The following is a 24,615-nucleotide window of genomic DNA, read 5'->3' as shown; positions in this document are numbered from 1 at the left end:
AGACCTGGGCATCCTTGCTGCCTCGAATTTCTCTCATCCCACTTATTCTTGAACCCCCTCTCACCAGGTTTTTATACCTCTACTCCACTGAAACTTCACTTCTCCAGGTTTACAGTGACCTCTTTGTGGCTAAAACCAACGGTCCTCTCTCAGTCTCTATCTGGCATGTGCTGTCAGTAGCGTTTGGCACAGTTTATCACTTTCTTCTTCTTTTTTTTTTTTGAGATGGAGTCTGGCTCTGTCACCCAGGCTGGAGTGCAATGGCGTGATCTTGGCTCACTGCAACCTCCGTCTCCCGGGTTTAAGCAATTCTCCTGCCTCAGCCTCCCAAGGAGCTGGGACTACAGGCGTGTGCCACCATGCCCAGCTAATTTTTGTATTTTTAGTAGAGATGGGGTTTCACCATTTGGCCAGGATGATTTCGATCTCTCGACCTCATGATCCACCCACTTTGGCCTCCCAAAATGCTGGGATTACAGGCGTGAGCCACCGCCCCCAGCCATCACTTTCTTCTTGACAAGCTTTCTTCTCTTGGCTTCCAGGACACCCTCCTCTCCTGGTCCTCCCATTTCTGAATCTTCTGGATCTCTGTCATTCTGGAGCTCTCTAAAGTTTCGAGTCCCCCAAAGCCCAGGTTGTGGCCCTTTTCTTTTTCTTTCTTTCTTTCTTTTTTTTTTTTTTTTGAGGGAGAGTCTCATTCTGTCTCCCAGGCTGGAGTGCAATGGCACCATCTTGGCTCACTGCAACCTCTGCCTCCTGGGTTCCAGTGATTCTCCCGCCTCAGCCTCCCGAGTAGCTGGGATTACAGGTGTGTACCACCACACCTGGCTCATTTTTTGTATTTTTAGTACAGATGGGGTTTCACCCTGTTGCCCAGGGTGGTCTTGAACTGCTGACCTCAAGTGATCCACCCGCCTCGGCCTCCCAAAATGCTGGGATTACAGGCATGAGCCACCATACCTGGCCCCTCTTCTCTTTTCCATCCATACTCTCTTCCTAGATGATCTCATCTAACTTCATGTTTTAATCCCATCCATGTGCTGACAGCTTCCAAATTTATATCCCCAGCTGGGACCTCTTTTTTGAATTCTACTCTAGAATATCCAACTGTCTTTGCAGCGTCTCCACTTAGATGTCTAATAGCCCTGTCAAATGTAGCATGTCTCAAACAGAGCTTCCAATCACCCCTGTGCACACCAGAACCCGCTCCATCACAGTTTTCCCAACTCAATTAATGGCAGCTCCATGTTCACATAACTCAGGCCCAAATCGCTGGCTTCAGGCTTGTTGCCTCTTTTTCTTTCATATTGTATGTTCAGTTGGCAGCAAGTCTTGTTGGCTCTGCTTTCAGGATCTATCTGGAGTCGAATTCAATGGTAGAGGTCACCATCATCTCTCACCTAGATTTTTGTAGTGGCTTCCTCAGTGCCTGTGCCCCCTACAGGTAATTTCTATACAGCATTCAGGGCAATCATGTTAAAATACAAATCAGATGATCTGACTCTTATGCCCCAGATCCTCCAGTACATGTTCCCCCCACCCATTGCCTCTCTGTGTTAGTTTCCCAGGACCAATGTCGCAAATGACCACCAACTCATGGCTTAAAACAACAGAATTCTATTCTCTTCCAGTTGTGGAAGCTAGGTGTCTGAAAGCAAGGTGTCATGCTCCCCGTCGGAAGTCTGAGAAACAATCCCACACCTCCGATGGTGGCCGGCCATCCTTGAACGATCCCACGCCTCCGATGGTGGCCGCCATCCTTGAACGATCCCACGCCTCCGATGGTGGCCGCCATCCTTGAACGATCCCACGCCTCCGATGGTGGCCGCCATCCTTGAACGATCCCACGCCTCCGATGGTGGCCGCCATCCTTGAACGATCCCACGCCTCCGATGGTGGCCGCCATCCTTGAACGATCCCACGCCTCCGATGGTGGCCGCCATCCTTGAACGATCCCACGCCTCCGATGGTGGCCGCCATCCTTGAACGATCCCACGCCTCCGATGGTGGCCGGCCATCCTTGAACGATCCCATGCCTCCGATGGTGGCCAGCCATCCTTGGCATTCCTTGGGTTGTGGCATCATCACTCCGTTCTGTGCCTGTATTCTCAGATGGCCTTCTCCTCCATGTGTGTGTCTCTGCACAGACTTCTTATAGGGGCACCAGTCTTTGGACTTAGTGCCCACCCTACTCCAGTGTGAAAGGAAAAAACTCTTGGGCCCCCCAAATCACTAAGCTAAAGGGAAAAGTCAAGCTGGGAACTGCTCAGGGCAAACCTGCCTCCCATTCTATTCAAAGTCACCCCTTAGCTCACTGAGATAAATGTGTATCTGATGGCCTGCTTTGGAGAGGCTAATCAGAAACTCAAAGAAATGCAGCCATATTTCTCTTATGTACCTATGAACTGGAAGCCCCCTCCCCGCTTTGAGTTGTCCCGCCTTTCCAGATCAAACCAATGTTCATCTTACATATGTTGATTGATGTCTCTTTTCTCCCTAAATTGTATAAAACCAAACTGTGCTGACTACCTTGGGCACATGTGGTCAAAACTTCCTGAGGCTGTGTCACAGGTGTGCGTCCTCAATCTTGGCAAAATAAGCTTTCTGAATTAACTGAGACCTGTCTCAGATATTCAGTGTTCACAGCAGTATGGCCCCATCTTGACTAATTACATCTGCAATGACCTTGTATCCAAATAAGGTCACATTCTGAGGATCTAGCAGACATGAATTTTGGGGAGACATTAGTCTGCCCAGCTTACTCTCTAACCTCGTGTCCTGCTCCTCTGCCTTCCTTCTCCTTCCTGCTTCAGCCACCGTATCCGGATCACTGCGCTTTAAACATGCCAGGTTTAGTCTCAGGGTCTTTGCATTTTCCATTCCCGTTGCCTGAAAGGCTCCCGCAGACACCCACATGACCCACTCAAGTCTCTTCTAAAATGTTACCTTCTCAATGAAACCTTCCATGGCCATCCAATCTAAAATTTTAACACCTCCCATCAAATTGCATATTCTTCTTTTCAGCATTATTTTTCCTTCTGAAGCATTGATCACTTTCTGACATACTATACATTTTACAAAAAAGAATGTGTTGAAAACATTTTGAATTAATGAACTCAATAGAATCTAGGAGTGGGGCTACTTTGGTTGTTGAAATTATGTCATTTAAATCTAAATGTAAGCACTCATTGTTTCTTTCTGTTGGCTTCCTTTTCATGTAGGCTCTTCTCTTATTTTGGTCCGATGACCACCAGAAACTCTAGGTTTACATCTTACCAGCTTGACGAGAATCTTAATCAGCTATTACCATAATAATGCTGCATAATAAAACACCTCAAAACTCAGTGGCTTACAACAAGAAGCATTGATTTTTCTTTTCTTTTCTTTTTTCTTTCTTTTTTTAGAGATGAGGTCTCACTATGTTGCCTAGGCTGGTCTGAAACTCCCGGGCTCAAGTGATCCTCCCACCGTAACCTTCCAAAGAGCTGGGATTACAGGTGTGAGCCTGCGCACCTGGCTGAGCATTTATTTTTCTAGTTCACAGTTCTGCTGCTTGGCTGAGACGGCTCTGCTCCTGATAGGGGATTGGCTGGGCTTGGCTCTAGGGCTACAGTTTCGAATCAGGTCTGCTCCATATGTCTCTATATTCCCATGGCATCTGCATCTGTCCATGGACTCTTCTGCTCATGGCACATGGTGGGAACTCAAGAATGCCAGTGGAAACATGGGATGCATCTCAATAGTTTGACTAGGAATCATGCACTGTCATTTCTGACTACATCCCAATGGCCAAAATCAGTCACTTGGGGTGGGGAAACAAACCCCAGCTACCCGCATGCACTGCAAGGTCACCTGCAGGAGAGAGTGAAGGATTTAGAACACTCATCTAATATCCAACAGTAAGCTTGGCAGAAAGAAAGAAATTCTTGTTCATTAGTTCCTGAGAAGGTCTTGGGCTGATTCTCATTTGACTGAACTGCTTCACTCAATCCGTGGGGCTTGGGGCAGAAACAGAAATGATTACACTTGCGCCATGCACTCACTCACACAGAGATGGGTAGTGGGGTGCGCAGGGTAGGGAGGTTACCCTTTTCCAAGGCCCTTGATTAAGAATTAGAAAGAGATGTCCTTCCAAAGGAAATCTGGGGTTGTTCTTACCAATTTGGGGTTGTTTGGGTGCTGTGCAAACAAAATCGCAAGTCTTTAACCCTGGAGTATGGCCTCCTGAAGATAGATACCTGTCCTAATCCCCCAAACCTGCAAATATGTTATCCTACATGGCAAGGAGGAATTAAGGTTGCAGATGGAATTAAGGTTGCTAGTTACTAACCTTAAGATAGGGAGAGTAACCTGGATTATCCAGGTGTACCCAGTGTAATCATGGGTGTTCTAAAAAATGGAAGAGGGGCCGGGCACGGTGGCTCACGCCTATAATCCCAGCACTTTGGGAGGCCGAGGCGGGCAGAACACAAGGTCAGGAGATCAAGACCATCCTGGCTAACACAGTGAAACCCCATCTCTACTAAAAATACAAAAACAATTAGCCGGGCGTGGTGGCAGGCGCCTGTAGTCCCAGCTACTAGTAAGGCTGAGGCAGGAGAATGGCGTGAACTTGGAGGCAGAGTTTGCAGTGAGCTGAGATGGCGCCACTGCACTCCAGCCTGGGTGACAGGGCGAGACTCTGTCTCAAAAAAAAAAAAAAAAAAAGGAAGGTGGGGCAGTGAGAGTCATGAAGACAGAAGCCTGGAGGCATCTGGCAACTGGTAGGCCTGGGAAGCAGAAACATTACATGGCATGGAACAGGCACTGTGGCACTTGGCTTGGGAGTCTGAAAGTAGTACCTTGCCTAGGAATATGACGAAAGGAAAATCCACGGGCTACCTCAAACTGACATGTCCCACTCTTTGCATGGGAAGTGGGTCATCGTGGCAGGGCTGGAGGCTGTAGGGGAGAATAGGCTTGCTTGCTTTTCCCAGCTTTTGAAGGCTGCCCGCATTCCTTGGCTCATGGCCTCTTTTACCTTCAAAGTCAGCAACAAAGCATCTGTCTAACCCTGCTTCTGTTTTCATGTTTCTCTCATTGCCTCCTCCCTTTTTATTTTTTTTTATTTTTTTTTGAGATAGAGTCTCTCTCTGTAGCCCAGGCTCGACTGCAGTGGCTCGATCTCGGCTCACTGCAACCTCCGCCTCCCGGGTTCAAGCAATTCTCTGCCTCACCCTCGTGAGTAGCTGGGATTACAGGTGCCTGCCACCATGCCCGGCTAATTTTTGTATTTTTAGTAGAGATGGAGTTTCACCATCTTGGCCAGGCTGGTCTTGAGCTCCTGACCTCAAGCGATCCACCCGCCTTGGCCTCCCAAAGTGCTGGGATTACAGGCGTGAGTCACCGTGCCTTGCCAGGAACAGTGTTTTAAAGTGTTCTTGGCCGGGCGCGGTGGTGGGTAAGAGGAAAGAATGGGGTGCTGGAAGGAACCTCATGTAAGCTGGGGTTATAGGGCAGACAGAGAAGAGGTGTATTCAGAGAGGAAGTAGCCACACCCAAACCTGTCTTAGCAGGCAGGGAGCATAGGAGGCCATCGCTCTCCTTCTACCCTGTGGTCACCTGCATGTGCTTCCTGTTGGTTGAACCCAACTAACAACTAAAGGGTAATTTGGAAGAGAGAATAATAACCAAATACCCATAACCTGTGACTGTGTTACCTTACATGGTAAAAGGGACTTTGCAAATGTAATTGAATTCAGGTCTTGAGATAAGGGGATTAAACTAGATTATCTGGGTGGTCCCAGTGTAATCACAAGGGCTCTTGTAAGAGAGAGAAGAAATCAGGAGAGGAAGGATCAGAGATGCAGATGTGACAATGGAAGTAACCAAGGGCCAAGGACTGTCAGTGGCCTCTAGAAGCTGGAAGAGGCAAGGAATGTATTCTGCCCAGGAGATTCTCCCCAGGAACCTCTAAAAGGGGCCAGACCTGCTAATATGTTAGACTCATAAGTTGATGCTAAATCATAAGACTCATTTTGGACGTTTGGCCTCCAGAACCGTAGGAATAAATCAGTGTTGTTTTAAGCCACTAAGTTTGTGGTCATTTGTTACAGCAGGCACAGGACACTAATTTAATAAGGGAGTCCTGTGATGTGGTCCATAGGGTTGGCTTCTGGTGTCACATGGAAGGGCGGAGAACGGAGTGGGAAAGCAGACAGAATAAGAACAAGTGTCAACATTCGGAAGTCAGGAGCTCTCTCTGGAAAGCCACAATCCTTCTGCGCATGGTTAGTGTGATGCACAAAGGGACTAGTGGATGAGGAAGTCACTTTGAAGTGCAAATGATTATTATGGGGATGTACGTGATTTTGGTATAGTGCCAAAGACCCCCTGCGCCTGTCTATAGTGGAATAGCAGGAGTCTCTGATTTTTGTTTGGGCTTCAACTCTTACCCCCATTTCCAGGCCAGGTGTTTGGCTGAGGCCCCATCTCTCTTCCTCCAGTGATGGGCATGAGACCTAGAACTGCACTAATCAGCATTGCCCTATCCTGGCCAAATGATTGGTTGAAGGATGAGCATATGACCCAAGTTGGTCAAGTCAGAGTGAAACCCAGGACTTGCCCAGGAGCTACCTGGAAGAAAATTTCTCTCTTTTTATGCGGGACTCGAACCTGGGAAAATATGAGGGAAAATCTTTCTGAGCTGTAGCCAACACAAGCAGAAGAAAAAGGCAGAGAAAAGCCAGTGACATTGTTCAAGTTCCATAATCTGGCCACACCTCTGTCTGCCATAGCTCTGATCTTTTCTGTTTTATGTCAATGAGTCACTTTTTTGCTTAACCATTTTGAGTTAAGGCCTTTGCTCAGGACCAACCCGGCCTCTTGCTTGGTCTCTTTTTATCTCATTGTGCATTGAACATTTGCTCGCCTGTGGTTTCAACACCTGTGCAATTTATCAAAGAGAAATGTAGACACAGGTGACAGACAGGTCATTAATGACACGTTTTCTGAGTGGCAAAAACTGTCCCCAAAATAGGATGCTTTGTATTCTTCCATTTGAAATGGCTTCACCATCAAGTCACGCAGGGAGGTTTTGGCCCTTACATTTGTAGGGGCGTAACATTGCAACGAAGACCGAAGAATCAATTTCCCTTTTTTGGAGTGAGTAAATATAGAACTAGCCATTTCCAGAAAGCAATGTGCTAGATAAATGTACTCTCATAAGAGGGTGATTTTTCTTATAATTATACCAAACTAACTATAATTTTATAGTCTTTATTCTTTGCAAAAATTTTTACATACATTGTCTGATCAAATCAACCTAAGTTAAAACCACCCCAAGAGGTGTGTATCATAATCCCCATTTTATAGATCTGGAAATTGAAACTCCACTCTATGAGGTTGAAATAGGTCACCCATGTTCTCTAGTTAATGAGGGTAAGAGATAGAATTGGAATTTGGGTCTCTGTGATTTCAAAATTCCATGTAGTTCACATCACACCACACTGGCAGAATGAGAAAGTTTGTGGCAGTGTTAAGTCGAATTGGCTCAGAGTCCACTTTATACTCTTTGCCGCCAAGCCCATCTCCATGGCTTCCTTGGACCATTGGAAAAGGGCCATGGAAACATCAGAGTGTCTCTAATAGAAAGTAGTGTCAGAAGTTAAGAGGTTACCAACTTGGTCTTCCTCCCTCATCTTTCACTGCATCATGAGATGAAAATGCCTTGGCTGGACAGGTAGTCCAAGGAAGAAGGTGAGAGATATGTGAAGCAGATGTGCCTCAGTAGAGCCCAACCAAGATCAGCCAAACTCTAGCTGACTTGTAGACATATGAATGATAATAAATGATTGTTATTTTAAGCCACTGAGTTTTGGAGTGTTCAGGTGATTTGTTACACAGCAATAGCTGACTGATACAATCCTCAATGAAAATGATTCCCACTGGGCATAGCCATTTCTGCTGGTGTGTTGTGGTTTGTGGCCAACTGTGAGTGTGACTGTCCCTTTTCCTGACCATCACTTTTGGTCATGTGTGACTGCTTATGCCCAATTTCTCAAATCGTCTATTTTGAACATAGCTCCTTCAACTTCTGGCCATTACTCATTCTTCCATGCAAGCTGAAAACTGGCTTCTAATGCTAGGCAAGCAGACAGTCACCATGGCAACCCCTCCATCAACCTGCTCTTTTCCATCTCCAAACTCTAAATCCTACCATCTTCTTTTACCAACAAATTACATCAAATAAAAACAAAAAGATTAAAACCTGTTTGCATTGATAGGCGTGCAAACTCATGCAAACACCTGACTGTAGGCAGCAGTAGCCTATCCAGTTTGTCAAACAGCCAGGTTCTGGGTGACAGTTCAGGTCTTGGAGAAGCAGGAAGAGCCAGGATGAGCCTTCAATACCTGTGAAAGGAGAGTTGAGAAGGAAGGGGGATTGGGCAGAAAGAGCCTCAGACCACAGCACAGGTCTAAGAACATTTTTTTCCAGGTTAATAAGGAGGCAAAGTTACTCTTAGAGGAGTCCCACATCCTCAAGAAGGGGTTGGCACTGTACTGTGCTGTGCTCAGTCACTGGGTGGAGTAAGCTTGGCAGAAGCATAGCCTCAGGGTGAACATGAGTCAACTTTGTTCCTTCAGCAGTAGATCTGGGTGATGCACTTCTGTGGCCACCATACTCTAAATCCCAGATTGGCCCTCAACCAATATGCCTTGAATAGAGAAATGTGTTTAAATAAAGGGTTGAGAGAATGGGGGGTGGGGGAGGTGGAGAAATTTGACCTCTCCATGGAGAGGTCAGCTTTTTTAGAACATTCCTACGGAGCAGACATGGAATACCTGTCTTAGACACAGGGACCCAAGACAAGTTGCCTTTCTTTGTCTAAATCGGGAGTAGTAACTAGATGTCCTTGGAGTGGGTGGCAGGATTTGTGGTTGTTGAACAACATGTTGCTGACTGTCAAAGCTTACATGGTAGCAAAACAAGAGCATAGGAATCATTTCTGCAGGATCCCCTTTAGAGCAAAGGAGGAGGTACACAGAGTCCTTAAGATCTGCCTCTGTAGGCAGACTGCAGGTGTAGAGAGATAGTTTTGGGTCATCCATTTAACAAATAATGATTACACACTTGTGCTCAGACTGCACCAGGGGACTATTCCAGATAGCCCCCATTTGCCTGTTCAGACCCCCCCTTTGCTCTCTACCAGTCTCCATCTTGCTCTGGCTCCAGAGGCTGACTTGTATGGAAAGCATCAGGCTCCAGTACCCTCTGGCTTATAGTTGGGATTGGCCATTGGTGACCAGTAGTGGGAGGGGAGGTCTCCCAGCAGAAGATGGGAAGGAGGAAGGAAAGTGGACTCAGGCAGCTTCTTCTCTGGCTCTTTCTCTTTGACTACATGATTGGCAATCAGGATTTTTCTCAGGCGGCTGATTCTTTACAACTCTCTCTCGTGACTTCCTTAACTGACCCCTCCTATGGTAGTAAGTACTGGTTATTGCCCCTACACCCACTCCTTTGTGTAACTAAACCCTCCTGTACTTACTCAACCGATTTAGGTGTGCCATCAGTCTCCGGCGAGACCTGGGAGTGATAAAGGAGCAATAATATAACAGACATGACCTGTCTGGGGATGATAGATATTGTCTTAGTCTTCTCAGGCTTAAACAACATACCATAGACTGGGTAGCTTATTTCTCACAGTTCTGAAGCCTGGGACCGTCACACTCAAGGTGCTGGCCAATTTGGTTCCTGGTGAGGTCTCTCTTCCTGGTTTGTAGATGGCCACCTTCTTGCTGTATCTTTACATAGTGGAGAGAGATTGGGAATGAGCAAATTCTGTGTTCTCTTCTTTTTTTTTTTTTTTTTGAGATGGAGTCTCGCTCTGTCGCCCAGGCTGGAGTGCAGTGGCGCGATCTCAGCTCACTGCAAGCTCCGCCTCCCGGGTTCACACCATTCTCCTGCCTCAGCCTCCCTAGTAGCTGGGACTACAGGTGACCGCCACCACGCCTGGCTAATTTTTTTGTATTTTTTTAGTGGAGACAGGGTTTCACCGTGTTAGCCAGGATGGTCTCAATCTCCTGACCTCGTGATCCACCCGCCTCAGCCTCCCAAAGTGCTGGGATTACAGGCGTGAGCCGCCACGCCTGGCCGTCTCTTCTTATAAGGGCACTAATTTTATCATAAGGATACCCTCCACCCATGACCTCATATGTACCTAATTATCTCCCAAAGGCCTCATCTCCAAATAATATCACATTGGGTGTTAGAGATTCAGCATATGAATTTTGGGGGTATACAATTTAGCCCATAGCAGACATCAAACACGTTATTCCATATACATTTTAGATTATAATACAATAAAATCTACAATGGAAAAGTACTTGGTGCTCCTTGTCCGGGATCAGATGCAGTCAGAAAAGGCTCCCGGAGAGGTGCCATGTTTCATGTGCTCTCTAGTAGGCATCAAAGGAATGCACCAGGCACAGAAAGACCTGAGGTGGGAAGGAGCCTGGGGTGTTCCAGGAACCTAAGAAGGCTGTGGGTGGCAGTTGGAAGAGTGGCAGAGAGGAGGCTCAGGAGGCAGGTGGGGCCATGGGGGACCTTATCCCAGGAGATGGCCAAGATATCTGCATGGGAAAAGAATCTCAGCCCTCCAAGTCCCCTTGTCCAACCCCTCATGAGATACACGATCTCCATCTGGCCATTCCCTTGTCTCCTCTCCTTAAGCCCTGAAATTTGAAGGTCATTAAAGTTACTTTTCAATTCATGTTTGACCAGTCCATATAAATCTGTCTTCTGTCTCCCTTTTTTCAAAATAATAGGCTTCATGGAGGGGGATGTTGGTCAAAGGGTACAAAGTTCAGTTATGGAGGACAAATCACCTCTGCAGATCTAATGTACAACATGGTGAATATAGTTAATACTGTGCTGTATAACTGAAACTTGCGAAGAGAGTAGATCTTAAATGTTCTTATCACACACACAAAAAAGTAATTATGTGAAGTAATGGATATATTAATTAGCTTGACTGTGGTAATCATTTCATAATGCTTATATATATCAAAACATCATATTGTATAGCTTTAATATATACAGTTTTTGTCATTTATACATCAAAAAAACTGGAAGAAAAGCAAATCGGGGGAAAAAACCCAAAAAAAAGAAAAGAGAGAGAGAAAGAAAGAAAAGAAGTTTCAAAGATGTCTCCAGCCCACAATCACCTGCTGGTCTTAATAAGGACCTGGTTCAGGGGCCCCTTGGCTGGCTCAAGGGAAATGTCCCAAGGATTAAAATGCTGAGTAAAGACTGGGGCACCTTCTGCTCTCCTGTCTTCCTCTGGACTGTAGAGGGCTGGGAGGATTAACACATTGTGAACCACATGGTAAGACGGCCCAAATGGCTCACAGGCAGAACCAGCCCAGTGCGCAGAGGCTTGGTTATTAAAGGCTCCCAGGGGCTGGGGCGTGCAAGGCAGACTGCACTTTGGCAGGACACTGTGGAATCTCATTTATTGCCTCCATTATCTGAATTAGGAGCAATTTGAAAGTATGACCACAAGATAGAAATAAACGATAAGAGCACTTACAATTTTCCTCTTCCCTGCTTGTCTGTGTTGTGGGCATTGTGAGGGCCTCGCCTACCTTTCCTCATCTTTCAGAATCATTTAATTAAATTTAATCAGTTCTTCTAGATCCCAGAAAAGGAAGAAGGGAGCCAGTATTTGTTATGTGCTAGGCTCTGCATTAGTTTTAATCTGGAAGCCACACACAGCAATTCAGCATCTCATTTAACCCTCCCAGTGGCCCTGACACAAAGATATTCTTATCTGCATCGTGAGTGTTGATATGCTGAAGCTTAGCAAGCCTGAACAACTAACCGTAGTCCCTGAGAGTCCATATATACATCTGTTCATCCATCCACCTATTTATCTGGCGACCCATCCTTCCTTCCATCTCTCCGTCCATCTGTCTCCCACCCATGCAGCAATTACTTATTGTTCACATTTTTTGTGCTCTGTGCTGGGCCCTGGGGTATCATCGAGGCAGGAACCACTTGGTCTTTGGCCCTCATGGAGTTCCCAGTCTAGTGGGGTGAGTGTTCAGCCTTTCCTGGGTCCCTTCGGTCGGTTGTCCCAGAGAACATCTTACCTGCCTGGACACAGTTGCTCACGTCTGTAATTCCAGCATTTTAGGAGGTCAAGGCAAGTGGATTGCCTGAGCTCGGGAGTTCAAGACCAGCCTGGGCAACATGGTAAAACCCTGTCTCTACTAAAATACAAAAAATTAGTTGGGTGTAGTGGCGGGTGCCTGTAATCCCAGCTACTGGGGAGGTTGAGGTATAAGAATCTCTTGAACCCGGGAGGCGGAGGTTGCAGTGAGCTGAGATCGCACCACTGCACTCCAGCCTGGGTGACAGAGTGAGACTGTTACAAAAAAAAAAAAACAAAAAACTTCTTACCCACAGCCCCGATTCAAGGTCCTCTGCAGTCTTGATCTCGACTTTGGTACCCACAGGAACTTGGGGCATGTCAGTGGCACATGGGTCACCCTCAGCACTCCAAAAGGAATGCGTTTTAGGGTAAGCAACTGTCTCAGATGCCTGAGACTGGGGGGTCTCCCAGGACATAGACTTTTAAGCGCTAACACGAGTCTTGGAAAAACTAGGGTGGAGAGTCACCATAGCTCTAGGTCTTGGAAAAACTAGGGTGGAGAGTCACCATAGGTCAGTTTTTCTCAACAGGGGGGTGCTTTTGCTCACCCCCCATCCCCCTGCCCAGGAGTGCAGTGGCTCGATCTCCTGTCACTGCAACCTCCACTGCCCAGGTTCAAGCAATTCTCCTGCCTCAGCCTCCGGAGTAGCTGGGATTACAGGCGCCTGCCACCACACCCACACAACTTGGGTGGAGGGGCTACTCCTGACCTCTAGTGGGTCGAGGCCGGGGATGCTGCTAAACATCCTCCAGAGCACAAGGCACCTGCCACCCCCACCCCTGCAAAGAATTATCCAGTCTAAAATGTCAATAGCGCCAGGGATGAGAAACTCTGCCCTAGTTGGTAAGGACAATGGAAGGTGGAGGGAAAAAGGGAGTATATAACTGGTGGGTGTATCTAGATCAAGATGGAAATTGAACAGCTCTGTGTGGCTACCAGGTAGTTAGACCCTGACGTTCCTAATCCACGGTTCTGCCGAGTCCCTGTTTCTCAGTGTTTGGTCTTTTATTTTTGAGACAGGATCTCCCTCTGTCACCTAGGGTGGAGTGCGGTGGTGCGATCTTGGCTCCGTGCTTGGTCTTAAGAATCGCCTGGAGTGCTTGTTAACAGTCAGTATTCTAGGACCGTCTCTGGTCCTGCTAGATCCAAATCCAGGAGAGAAGACTGGGAATCTGTATTTTTGTCACATGAGATTGGAAAACGCTGTGCTGAGTCGCCGATGGAGACATGCAAAGCTGAGGGGATTGAGGGCTCTGTGGAGCCCGATCCTGGCCAACGGGGTGCTGGTTCCACTGTGGGACAGACAGAAAGCGTATTTCTATTGCTGGTCGGGTACTCATGGTCTTTCTTGCCCACAAATTACTCAAGCTGTTAGAGGCTAACTGGCCATCTGCTCTGTGAAGTCAACCTGAGCAGATGCGCATACACCTGGAAGGGCTTTTTGAGGACATATGGGGACCTTCTTCCTGTCCATTTGGGGAGGTGGAGTCCCTGAAGTCAGATCCAGCAACGACTTGTCACAGAGCAAAAGGGCCAGGGCCAGGGCTAGGACTTTGAGAACTCCTGGGTCCATGACATTTTTTTCTTTGTGACAGAGTCGCACTCTGTTACCCAGGCTGGAGTGCAGTGGTGCGATCTCAGCTCACTGCAGCCTCCATCTCCTGGCTTCAAGTGATTCTCCTGCCACAGCCTCCCTAGTAGCTGGGACTACAGGCATGCACCACCATGCCTGGCTAGTTTTTTATTTATGTATTTATTTTTCGAGGTAGAGTCTTGCTCTGTCACCCAGGCTGGAGTGCAGTGGTGTGATCTTGGCTCACTGCAACCTCCGCCTCCTGGGTTTAAGCAAATCTGCCTCAGTCTCTTGAGTAGCTGGGATTACAGGCATGTACCACCATGCCTGGCTAATTTATTTTTGTATTTTCAGTAGAGATGGGTTTTCACCATGTTGGCCAGGCTGGTCTCGAACTCCTGGCCTCTAGTGATCTGCCTGCCTCGGCCTCCCAAAGTGCTGGGATTACAGGCATGAGCCACCACGCCCGGCCCATGGCATTTTGTATTACTCTGTGCACCTTCTTTCCAGAGCTGAGAGCTGGGAGCCTGTGGGTGGGGGTAGCAGGCAGGTTCCTCAGGACTGACTATAAAACTCACTGCGGGATTCTCTCTGCCAGCAGAATAAGAAACTGCTCTTTGTCTTACTTTGTTTCTATCCTGCCGTGGATATACACCAAAGGATTTTGAATCAGCTTACAAAAAACCCACACATAAAGTAACACGGAAGATTGTACAAAAGAATTATAAAAAAATCCAACCCAGGCTGGGCATGGGGGCTCCCGCCTGTAATCCAAGGACTTTGGGAGGCTGGGGCGGGAGGATCTCTTAAGCCCAGGAGGTCAAGTCTGTTCTGGGCAATATAGTGAGACCCTGTCTCTACAAAAACAAAACAAGTTAGCCAGGCATGGTGATACATGCCTGTGGTCCCAGCTACTCAGAAGGCTGAGGTGAGAGGGTGGTTTAAGCCCAGGAGGTCGAGGCTGCAGTGAGCCATGATCGTGCCACTGCACTCCAGCCTAGGAGACAGAGCAAGACCCTGTCTCAAAAAAAAAAATCAAACCTAGAGGAATTATCTGTAGTATGGGGAATCATGCTCAGATTTGACGTTAAGCTTCCTGCTAGCCAAAGTAAAACGACACTGTTAGTTGCATAATTTTAATACCAAATGTTTTAGAAACTTATGTCATTTCTACAGGGGCAACTGGAAACAGGAGAATTTTTTACATGGGCTTCATTTGGGGACAATGTGTAGAATGATTTTTTTCAACATCATCCCTGCTACAATGCTATAATCAGTTGCACAAGACCATTTCTTATTTATTTATTTATTTCTTTTTGAGACAGGGTCTTACTGTCGCCCAGGCTGGAGTGTAATGGTGCCATCTCCACTCACTGCAACCTCTCCTTCCCGGGTTCAAGCGATTCTCCCGCCTCAGCCTCCCAAGAAGCTGGGATTACAGGCACCCGCCATCATGCCTGGGTAATTTTTGTATTTTTGTAGAAACAGGGTTTCACCATCTTGGCCAGGTGGGTCTTGAACCCCTGAGCTCAGGTGATCTACCCGCCTCGGCCTCCCAAAGTGATGGGATTACAGGCGTGAGCCACTGCACTCGGCCACAAGACCATTTCTTGTAACAACCCATTGAAAGTCAAGATCATATATACAGGGGTCAATGATTTTAGGGGTTAAGGAAAGTTTTTATGGCAGCACCAGTTACTTTGGAAGGGTCTAAAGGATATTTCGCTATTGATATAAACAGGATATTGTAATTCTTGGACAGATGACTCAGTAATTCTGCTTCTAGAAATCTGTCTTGAAGAAATAATTGTGGGCAAAGATTTATATACCAAAGCATTTACTAGTCATTACTTAGCCCATTCCATAAACATGTATTCGGTATTATTTCTATGGTGACAGGCTGTATTCTTGGTGTGGATATGCAATGGTGATGTAAAAGCTCATAGAGCATATAGTCTAGTCTAGTGGCATTGCTCTAACTAATGGTATTGTTATTGGCATAGATAAACACAATTGTGTGTGAGAGAAGTAGTAGAATCCCTAGCATCTGACAATACCTGTTTTAGTCTGTTTTGGATTGCTCTAAAACAATACCTGAGGCTGGGTGATATATAAAGAAAAGAGGTTTATTTTGGCTCATGGTTCTACAGAGTGTACAAGAAGCATAATGCCAGCATTTGCTTCTGGTGAGGTCCTTAGGAAACTTACAGTCATGGCAGAAGGTGAAGGGGAGCAGGCCTGTCACATGGCACAGGAGAGAGAAAGAGAGATGTCAGGTTCTTTTAAACAACTAGCTCTCACATGAGCTAACAGAAGAACTCACTCATTCCCAAGGGATTCACCCCATGAGCAAAACACCTCCTACTAAGCTCCACCTCTAACACTGGGGATCACATTTTAACATAATATTTGGAGGTGACAATATCAAACTATATCAGCATGGAACCAATAGATGCTTTATTGCAATTAAAGTAAAGAACCAATGCAACTTGCTCTTGGCAAGTTGAGATAGAGGTAGACGTGTGCATGCATTTCAGGAAGTACCATATTAGATTGAAGGGTCCAGTGGGCATCATCAGAATGATTTACAGAAGGGATAGAGAATGCTGGTTCTCCTGGAGCATGGTTAGGTGAAGGTGGGTTCAAAGTTCTACAGGGAAGCAAATGCTATTGATGCCCTTCCCAGATCCTCTGGTCTCTATTCTAATATGTGCCAACAGAGTCCTCTGCAGATATTGCATCTACAGGGGACGCTGCAAAGATTGAAATGTGGAGGCAGAGATTGCATCTCTGCAGTATCTGTGCCTCTCCACCAAAGGGCCTGCTCTAGCCAGCCCATGCACAGGGGACAAGCTAGAAATGCTGAAGAGTTCCTAATGCTAGGAGCAACATTCGGCCAATGGCAAGTGGGAGTTGGAGGATACTACCCCCGCATCCTTGCCTCTTAGGGGGAAGACTCCGACATATGTTCTATGTTGTCTCAAAGACTTTCCTTGTAGAACTCAGACCCAGTTGTCCATGGCAGTGGCCTGCTCAGTAACAGAACCCTTTATTGGCCATCTTCCATTCCCTGATTAATTTTTCCACTGTCCTTCTGATGCTTCCTTAAAAGTACTAGCACTCGGCTGGGCGCGGTGGCTCACGCCTGTAATCCCAGCAGTTTGGGAGGCTGAGGCAGGCGGATCACAAGGTCAGGAGTTCAAGACCAGCCTGGCCAATATGGTGAAACCCTGTCTCTACTAAAAATACAAAAATTAGCCAGGTGTGGTGGCAGGTGCCTATAGTCCCAGCTACTCAAGAGGCTGAGGCAGGAGAATTGCTTGAACCCAGGAGGCGGAGGTTGCAGTGAGCTCAGATCGCGCCACTGCACTCCAGCCTAGGCAACAGAGCGAGACTCCATCTCAAAACAAAAAACAAAAAACAAAACACAAACAACAACAACAAAAAACCAAAAAACTATTGGCCCTCAAATTCTTAAGATCTGGTTCTAGTGGAACCCAGTGATCTTTATAAACCGAAAAATTAAACATAGTCAACTTCGTTTAATAGATAACAGTGGATTGGCTACTTGGAAACTCTGTCCTGCTTTCACGTTTTTGGCCCCCAAACTCAGTTCATGGATCCTACTGCGTAGCCAAGTGCAGCAGCTATATGAGAGTGGGCTGTCACTAAACAGGCTTTTCATGCAGAAGCTGCCACTGCATGGCTGTCTTTGGGAGGCCTCAGGTGCGTCTAGACTTGCCAGAGGGACTTAAGAAGGGAGTGATGGTGTTGGTGTGAGACTTGGGAAGGGAGGCTAGAGCCAGCCAGGCCAGGCTGGGATTCCTTTGACCTTGACTTATTGACAGATGGGAGCCATTTCTGTTGGCCTTGTAATTGTACATTGGAGATTTTTGTGGCATCAGTGAGTGTGTGTTAGCAGTGGAGTGGGTAAGATTCCAGGCCTAGAGTCAGACCAGCAGTGGGTCTGACACTTGGAGTTGTATGTCCACACTTACCTTATACGTGCATATATGTGTATGTGTGTTTGTTTGTGTGTGTGTGTGTGTGTGTGTGTTTATGTATAACTCAAAATATAATTTTGCAGTTTGCAGGTTATCAGGCCTAGAAAATGTGGCTGGCTCATCTCCAAAGCATATATTTGCAGAGAGATAAGACCCATGAGCATGGGAAAAAGATCCATTTTCTTCAAAGAAAATTTTCAGTATTGAAAATTTCAAATATACACAAAAGTAGAAGAATAACATCATGAATCCCTGAATATTCATCACCCAGCTTCAGCAGTTATCAATATCTTACCAATCCTGTTTTGTCAATGTAGCCCTCAGCAATTTTTTTTTTTTCTGTAGAATTTCGAAGCAAATTCCAGGCAACAAGTCATTTCTGCTGTCATCTTCAGTTTGCATGGTAATGGATTTAGGCTCATTCTTCTTCACGCCTAAGACCCTCTCTGTAGGCTGAAGACGCTCTCTGTAGGGCCTGAGGACTGTCATTTGTGCTGGGCTGTGGAGTCCTGTTTGCCCCCTCCCACAGCCCTGGGCAGCCCCCTGCTTGCCACCCCTGCTTTCCTCCTGGGGTCATTGTTTGCAGCGATGTTTCAAGGTCGTATCTCACTTATATCCAGGTACCTGCCGCCTGCTTCTCTAGACTTACCTGGTGCAATTCATGCTGAGTGCCTGTCGCGTCTCAGGGAAGGTGCTGCTGCCTCCACATTTCACAATAAATATCTTTTTAAATGGCCTGGTGTTCAGGCTTGTTTCTCATTTCCAAGGAGGCTTTTGACTGATGACCTGAAGAATTGCTTCCCTGTGACTGACAGGCTAATGCAATATCGCAGCTTTCCCAACTGTCTCCCTCCAGGAGGCTGGGTGAGAGCTATGACTTCCAAGTGCCACCGGCTGCTTCCAACAGAGGTGTTTGCCCCCAGCTACTGCCTGCTCTCCTCTGCCCTTGCAGGCTGCTGGCCGCTGGTCAGTAAGTCAGCTCCATCCTGGGGTGCTCCAATAGGATGCATTTTCTCAGGCAATAGACGTGAAAGGCCTCCAAGGTGAAGGGGAATTGGGCTTTCTGCCTACTGGACTCTGTGAATGCTATCACTGGAGTCTGGAGGCAGCCCTCAAAGGCACAGTTCGGTAAAGACCTTGGACTCCACCGCATGCAAAACCTGTACAAAGGATTCTGGTTAGAATTCTGTCTTGGCACAGAGGCCCTAAGCTGTCAGGGCCGGTCATAGGCCCTAGGCGCTCTTACTTTGTGAAGCCCCTTCTTACATTGATCATAATTTAAAGTACCCACATCCCACGTGACATGTAATTCGTACAAAAACACTGAGTTGCAAATGACTCAAATGCAGTTGACATTCTGTAGACGTTAAAGTCAACATCTATTAGGCTTGCCTTCCAAGTTACATTCTCAAAGTACATATGTATCTGTTAACTTGGTATTTTAGGGGACGTTCTTTTTTAAATTATTATTATTATTTTTTGAGATGGAGTCTTGCTCTGTTGCCCGGGCTGGAGTGCAGTGGTGCAGTCATGGCTCACTGCAACCTCCGCCCCCTGGGTTCAAGTTATTGTCCTGCCTCAGCCTTCCGAGTAGCTGGGATTACAGGTGCCCACCACCACACATGGCTAATTTTTATATTTTTAGTAGAGACAGGGTTTCACCATGTTGGCCAGACTGGTCTTGAACTCCCGACCTCAAATGATCCTCCCACCTGTGCCTCCCAAAGTGCTGGGATTACAGGCGTGAGCCACCATGCCTTGCTGAATTGTGCATTTCAAATCAGTGAATTATAAGGTGTGTGGATTATATCGCAATAAAGGTGTTTTAAACAATCCTAGCTCTACCACTTATTAGTTGCCTGACCTTGGGCAAATAACTAATCACTTCAGTGTCTTAGTTTTCTCATCTTTAAAATGGGGATCATCAAGGCATCCACTGTATCAGTGTCCTGGGGCTGCCATAACAAATAACCCCAAACTGGGTGGCTTGAGATGGCAGGCATGTGTTCTTTCACAGTTCTGGTGGCCAGAAGTCGGAAATCAAGGTATCAGCAGGGCCATGTTCTCTCCAAAGGCTCTGGGAAGGAACCTGTTCCATGCCTCTCCCAGCGTCTGGTGGTGGCTGGCAGTCCTTGTCACTCCTCGGCTTGTAGAGGCGTCGCTCCAATCCCTCCCTCTGCCATCACATGTCCTTCTTCCCTGTGTGTCTTTGTCCCAATACCCCTCTCCTTCCAAGGATACCAGTCATTGGATTAGGGCCCACCGGAATCCAATATGACCTCATCTTAATGTGGTTACATTTGCAAAGATCTTATTTCCAAATAGGGTCACATTCACCAATTCCAGGCAGACAAGAATCTCGCGGGGGAGACTGTTCAACCCAGTGTACCCCCTAAAAGCTTGCTTTTTCTTAAGTTCTGCAACCATGAGGCAGTAAAGTCCTCTTACCCCCCTAGATGGTTCACATTAGTGTTTTTTTTTTTCCACTTGTAAGTAAGAATCTTGACTAAAACAGGGGCAAAGGCACTCTTTTCTCAGAGGAGCAAGATGGGAGAAATGTGACAAGGTCCAGTCCGAGACATCCCTGCAGACCTTTGCACCTAGGTCTGAGGTGCAGATGTGGGTCAGGGCGGTTCCATTTGTGAGTCTTTTCAAGGTAGACAACACCGGGGTTGTAGAGGGGAGAGGAAATGGGTCCCTAATCTGAGGAGGAGCCTGGACTCTGTTATGAAGCCTCTTTCTAGACAGTTGCCTACATGGCAAAGAGGCTCTCAGCAAGCAGGTGTTGATTGACACATTGTCCCAAACAGGCTGTCCCGTCAGAAGTCCCGGAATGACACTCCTTCCAGTTCCATCCAGTGGCCGGCCTTGAGAATGTTGCTCCAAAGACAGCACAGAAATTGCCCGTGGCCACTCCGAGACTACAGTAAGGCAATGGCTGCACTCAAAGATAAAAGGTCCACTCAGCAGCTTCAAAAACATTTTGTTCTCTCCCAGCCAAGTTTCTGTTCCGCTAGGAGTTCTTACTTATGACCTAGAAGCGGCCAATGCCCCAGGGAATGATGCTGTCTAAACTTCCTCCTATTTACTGGCCTCTCCAACCCCTCCCACTGCTGCTGGGAGACTAGTGCTTCCCAGGAGCCTTTGAGGCAGCCGTGCCTGCACCCAGCCTCCAGCCACATCACCGCTGAGAACTCCATCCTATCAGTTGGAGGCCCAGAGCTGGACGGCAGCCAGTCATAGCCATGAATGTTGGCACCGGGCTTAAATCCACATGGGCCTCCCTCCCGCCTGCAGTGGGTCCGGTCTGGTCTCCCTGCTCTGCTTCTCTCCCTGCTCTGGCCAAGGTGTGTGTGCAGAGTTTCTTGGTCCAAACCATACACTAACAGCTGGGATTTGTATTACTACATTGCATCCTTAGCTTTGTAGATATGGACTCTGGAAATGTCTGCAAGTTAATTTTTCTTTTGCACATTGATTAGTTTGATCCATTAACATGGGCACCCCCACTTCAGAAATTCCAGAGCCCACTTTTGCTTGTCTGTGAGTGGAAGTGACTACTTGTCTGGTTGCCCAGAACTGGCTGGGAGCAGGGCCAAGAATCCCCCCTTAGAGACACCACTCAGTGCCTACAGCCGTCTAAAATTCTCCAAAACCTCTGACTCATTCTCTTTCTCACTGTCATTCATTCATTCTAAGAATATTGAAACCTACTGTGTGCTAAGGGCACAGTCCTGAAAAAGAGACAACGGCCCTGCCAGCCTGGACATCCTCGGAATCTAGTGCAGGGTAGGAATAAGTAAACAGTGTAACCCACTGAGATAGTAGAAGATAGGAGCACAGAAGAGGAACACCCAGCGCAGCCTCGGAAATTCAGGAAAGTTTCAGGAAGAAAGGCCATACACATAAGGCATACAAAATGTCAACATTAGGCAAGGGGAGAGTTGGTTGACGTTGGCATTAAACATGGCCTTAAGGTGCACCAAGTGCCTCTCATGTGGGCAAATGCCGCAATTGCACCAGACGTGAGGAAAACGGGGAAGGCATTGACTTGCTGGTTTTTCCATTTCTTGGTAGAAAATCTCTTCACTGGCAGACTTTAAAAATGAGGTGGCAGTGTCATGGACACAGGGAAGGGAACATCACACACTGGGGCCTGTTGGAGGATGGGGGGAAAGGGGAGGGAGAGCATTAGGACAAATACTTAATGCACATGGGGCTTAAAACCTAGATGACAGGTTGATAGGTGCAGCAGACCACCGTGGCACATGTATACCTATGTGACAAGCCTGTACGTTCAGCACATGTATCCCAGAACTTAAAGTAAAAAAAAAAAAAAAAATGAGGTGGCAGTGAATTGCTTCTCACTCCTTCACTTGTAAGAGTCTGTACTTTGTAGAGTCAAGACTTTGTTCGATGTCCTAATGGATGAGTATATCACCATGGGGAAGCTCCAACTGAAACCCCCCACAAGGTCCACCTCACCTATGTGCCCCACTTTATGGACACCAACCATGGCCTTCCTATGGGATGAAAGCCTTAAAAATATGTGCTAGGCTGGGGGTGGTGGCTGACACCCGTAATCCCAGCACTTTGGGAGGCCAGGGAGGGAGGATTGCTTGAGCCCAGGAGTTTGAGACCAACCTGACAACATGGCGAGACCCTCATCTCTACAAAAAATAAAATTAAAAGTTAGCTGGGTGTGGCCGGGTGCGGTGGCTCACGCCTGTGATCCCAGAACTTTGGGAGGCCGAGGCGGGCGGATCACGAGGTCAGGAGATCGAGATCATCCTGGCTAACACAGTGAAACCCCGTCTCTACTAAAAATACAAAAAAATTAGCCGGGCATGGTGGCGGGTGCCTGTAGTCCCAGCTACTCGTGAGGCTGAGGCAGGAGAATGGCGTGAACCCGGGAGGTGGAGCTTGCAGTGAGCCAAGATCGTGACACTGCACTCCAGGCTGGGTGACAGAGCGAGACTCTGTCTCAAAAAACCAAAAAGTTAGCTGGGTGTGATGGTGTGCACCTGTGGTCCCAGCTACTCAGGAGGCTGAGGTAAGAGGATTGCTTGAGCCCTGGGAAGTTGAGGCTTCAGCGACCTGAGATGCACCACGGCACTGCAGCCTGGGCAATAGAGGGAGACCCTGTCTCAAAAAAACAAAATAAAATGAAATAAAATAAAAAGAAAAAGAAAAATATATGTGCTGAGTGAGGGTGGGCAGACAGGGAAAAGAACACCTTTTCTTTTATATACAGGAAAACAAAGCACCAATAACTTTGACAAATTTAGTTCAATTTGTGGTCATTTCAGGTGAATAACAGTAGATAACACTGAGTGCCTAAGATGTGGCAGGCACTAAGTGCTTGCTGTTTGACCGCATTTGTCCACATAACTGTACTGTGAGGTAGGAACTATGCTCTCCTGAGTACAGATGGGGAAGGCAAGGCACGGGAGGTTGAGTAATTTGCCCAGTGTCCCCAGAATTGCCGGGCAGGGGCGAGAACTCAGGGCACCTTGCCTTGGATTCTGGGCTCCTGACCACGCTGCCTTGCCACTGTCCCGTCTGTTGTTTGGTTTTTCACACTCAGGGAACTGAGGTCGCTGTAAGGCCTCTGGTTTGATTCATGGGGTTGAGAGAATGTTTGGTCTGGGGAATGAAAGTACGAGCAAAGAACATGGAGAGAGAGTTGTGTGTGCCCTGGCGCTTCACAGCTGCGCTGGTCTGTAGGCGAGGCTGCCAGCCTGTCCTTACAGCCTCTGTGCTCTTGCACATGGGTTTCATAACCCTCAGATATGAGTGGGTGGGTGGGGCTCACATCCAGCACAACTCCCTTTGTCAAATCCAAAGTGGGTGCCCTGTTCTGATTCTGCACAGGCACCCTCAGGGTGAGCCCTAGCCTGCTCTGCTGTGTCCTGGAGTGGTGGCACTTCCCCTGTCCCTCAGTTTCCCTGCTTTTGCCTCTGGGCCTGTCCCATTTCGAGTGGGAACTTTGGGGGACCACCATGGTTCTCTTTGGCCTACATCCTGCATGCCCACCCCAAGCTCACGCTCGGATGGCAGAATCTAACACCAGGAGTTGTTTCTGGTTTCTGACCTTCCTGGAAGGGGGTTCCAGCAAGAGCAGAGCATTAGGGAAGAAAGAAGAACGGGAAAGAGAAGAGAGAGGAAGACTAGCGTGGGTGATGGACTGCCCATTTGAGGTCACTCACTGGAGCCTTGAGAGAAAGGGGCCGTGCGTCTCAGGCCAGAAATAATTCCAGCCCTCTCGGCCCTTCGCCACTCATGTGGGAAATGAGTTGGACTAACGAGGTCAGCAGACATCTACAAACAGATAGAGAGCACTGGAGACACAGGCACACACCAACACACCAGAGCACTGGATTTTCATTTTCCCCCAAGCTCCTGTAAGAAATATTAAATGACAGATATGAAACCAACTAAATATATCCTTGGAAAGCTAACTTCTCCAGCCGGAATAAGAAATAAGACATTATTCTCATTTCTAGGAGACTGTATGTTTCCACAAGACAGGAGATCTTGTCTGTGTCTGTGCACGTGTCTTAGGTGTGTCTGCATGTATGTTGCCTGTGCTGGTGTGTTCCTGTACATGTTTGCATGTGTGTGTACACGGGGGACTCTGCCTTCAGTGTTAGTAAGCCCGAAGGCACAGTTGCTTTGGAAACAGGATTCTTGCCTTGCCACAGCTGGGGACAAGGGGTGTGGCAGGCCGCAACATGACTCTGGGTGGCTGTGATTCTCTCGGGGATGCGGAGGCTCTCATGCTCTTGGGTCCTTCCCTTTAGGTGGCGAATATGCACGGGCTCTGCAGGATAGCAAGGTGCT

This window comes from Pongo pygmaeus, chromosome 18 (genome assembly GCF_028885625.2).
Source record: "Pongo pygmaeus isolate AG05252 chromosome 18, NHGRI_mPonPyg2-v2.0_pri, whole genome shotgun sequence".
Taxonomy (NCBI): domain Eukaryota; kingdom Metazoa; phylum Chordata; class Mammalia; order Primates; family Hominidae; genus Pongo; species Pongo pygmaeus.
The sequence above is the reverse complement of the archived record's forward strand: the minus strand, read 5'-3'. Positions refer to the sequence as shown.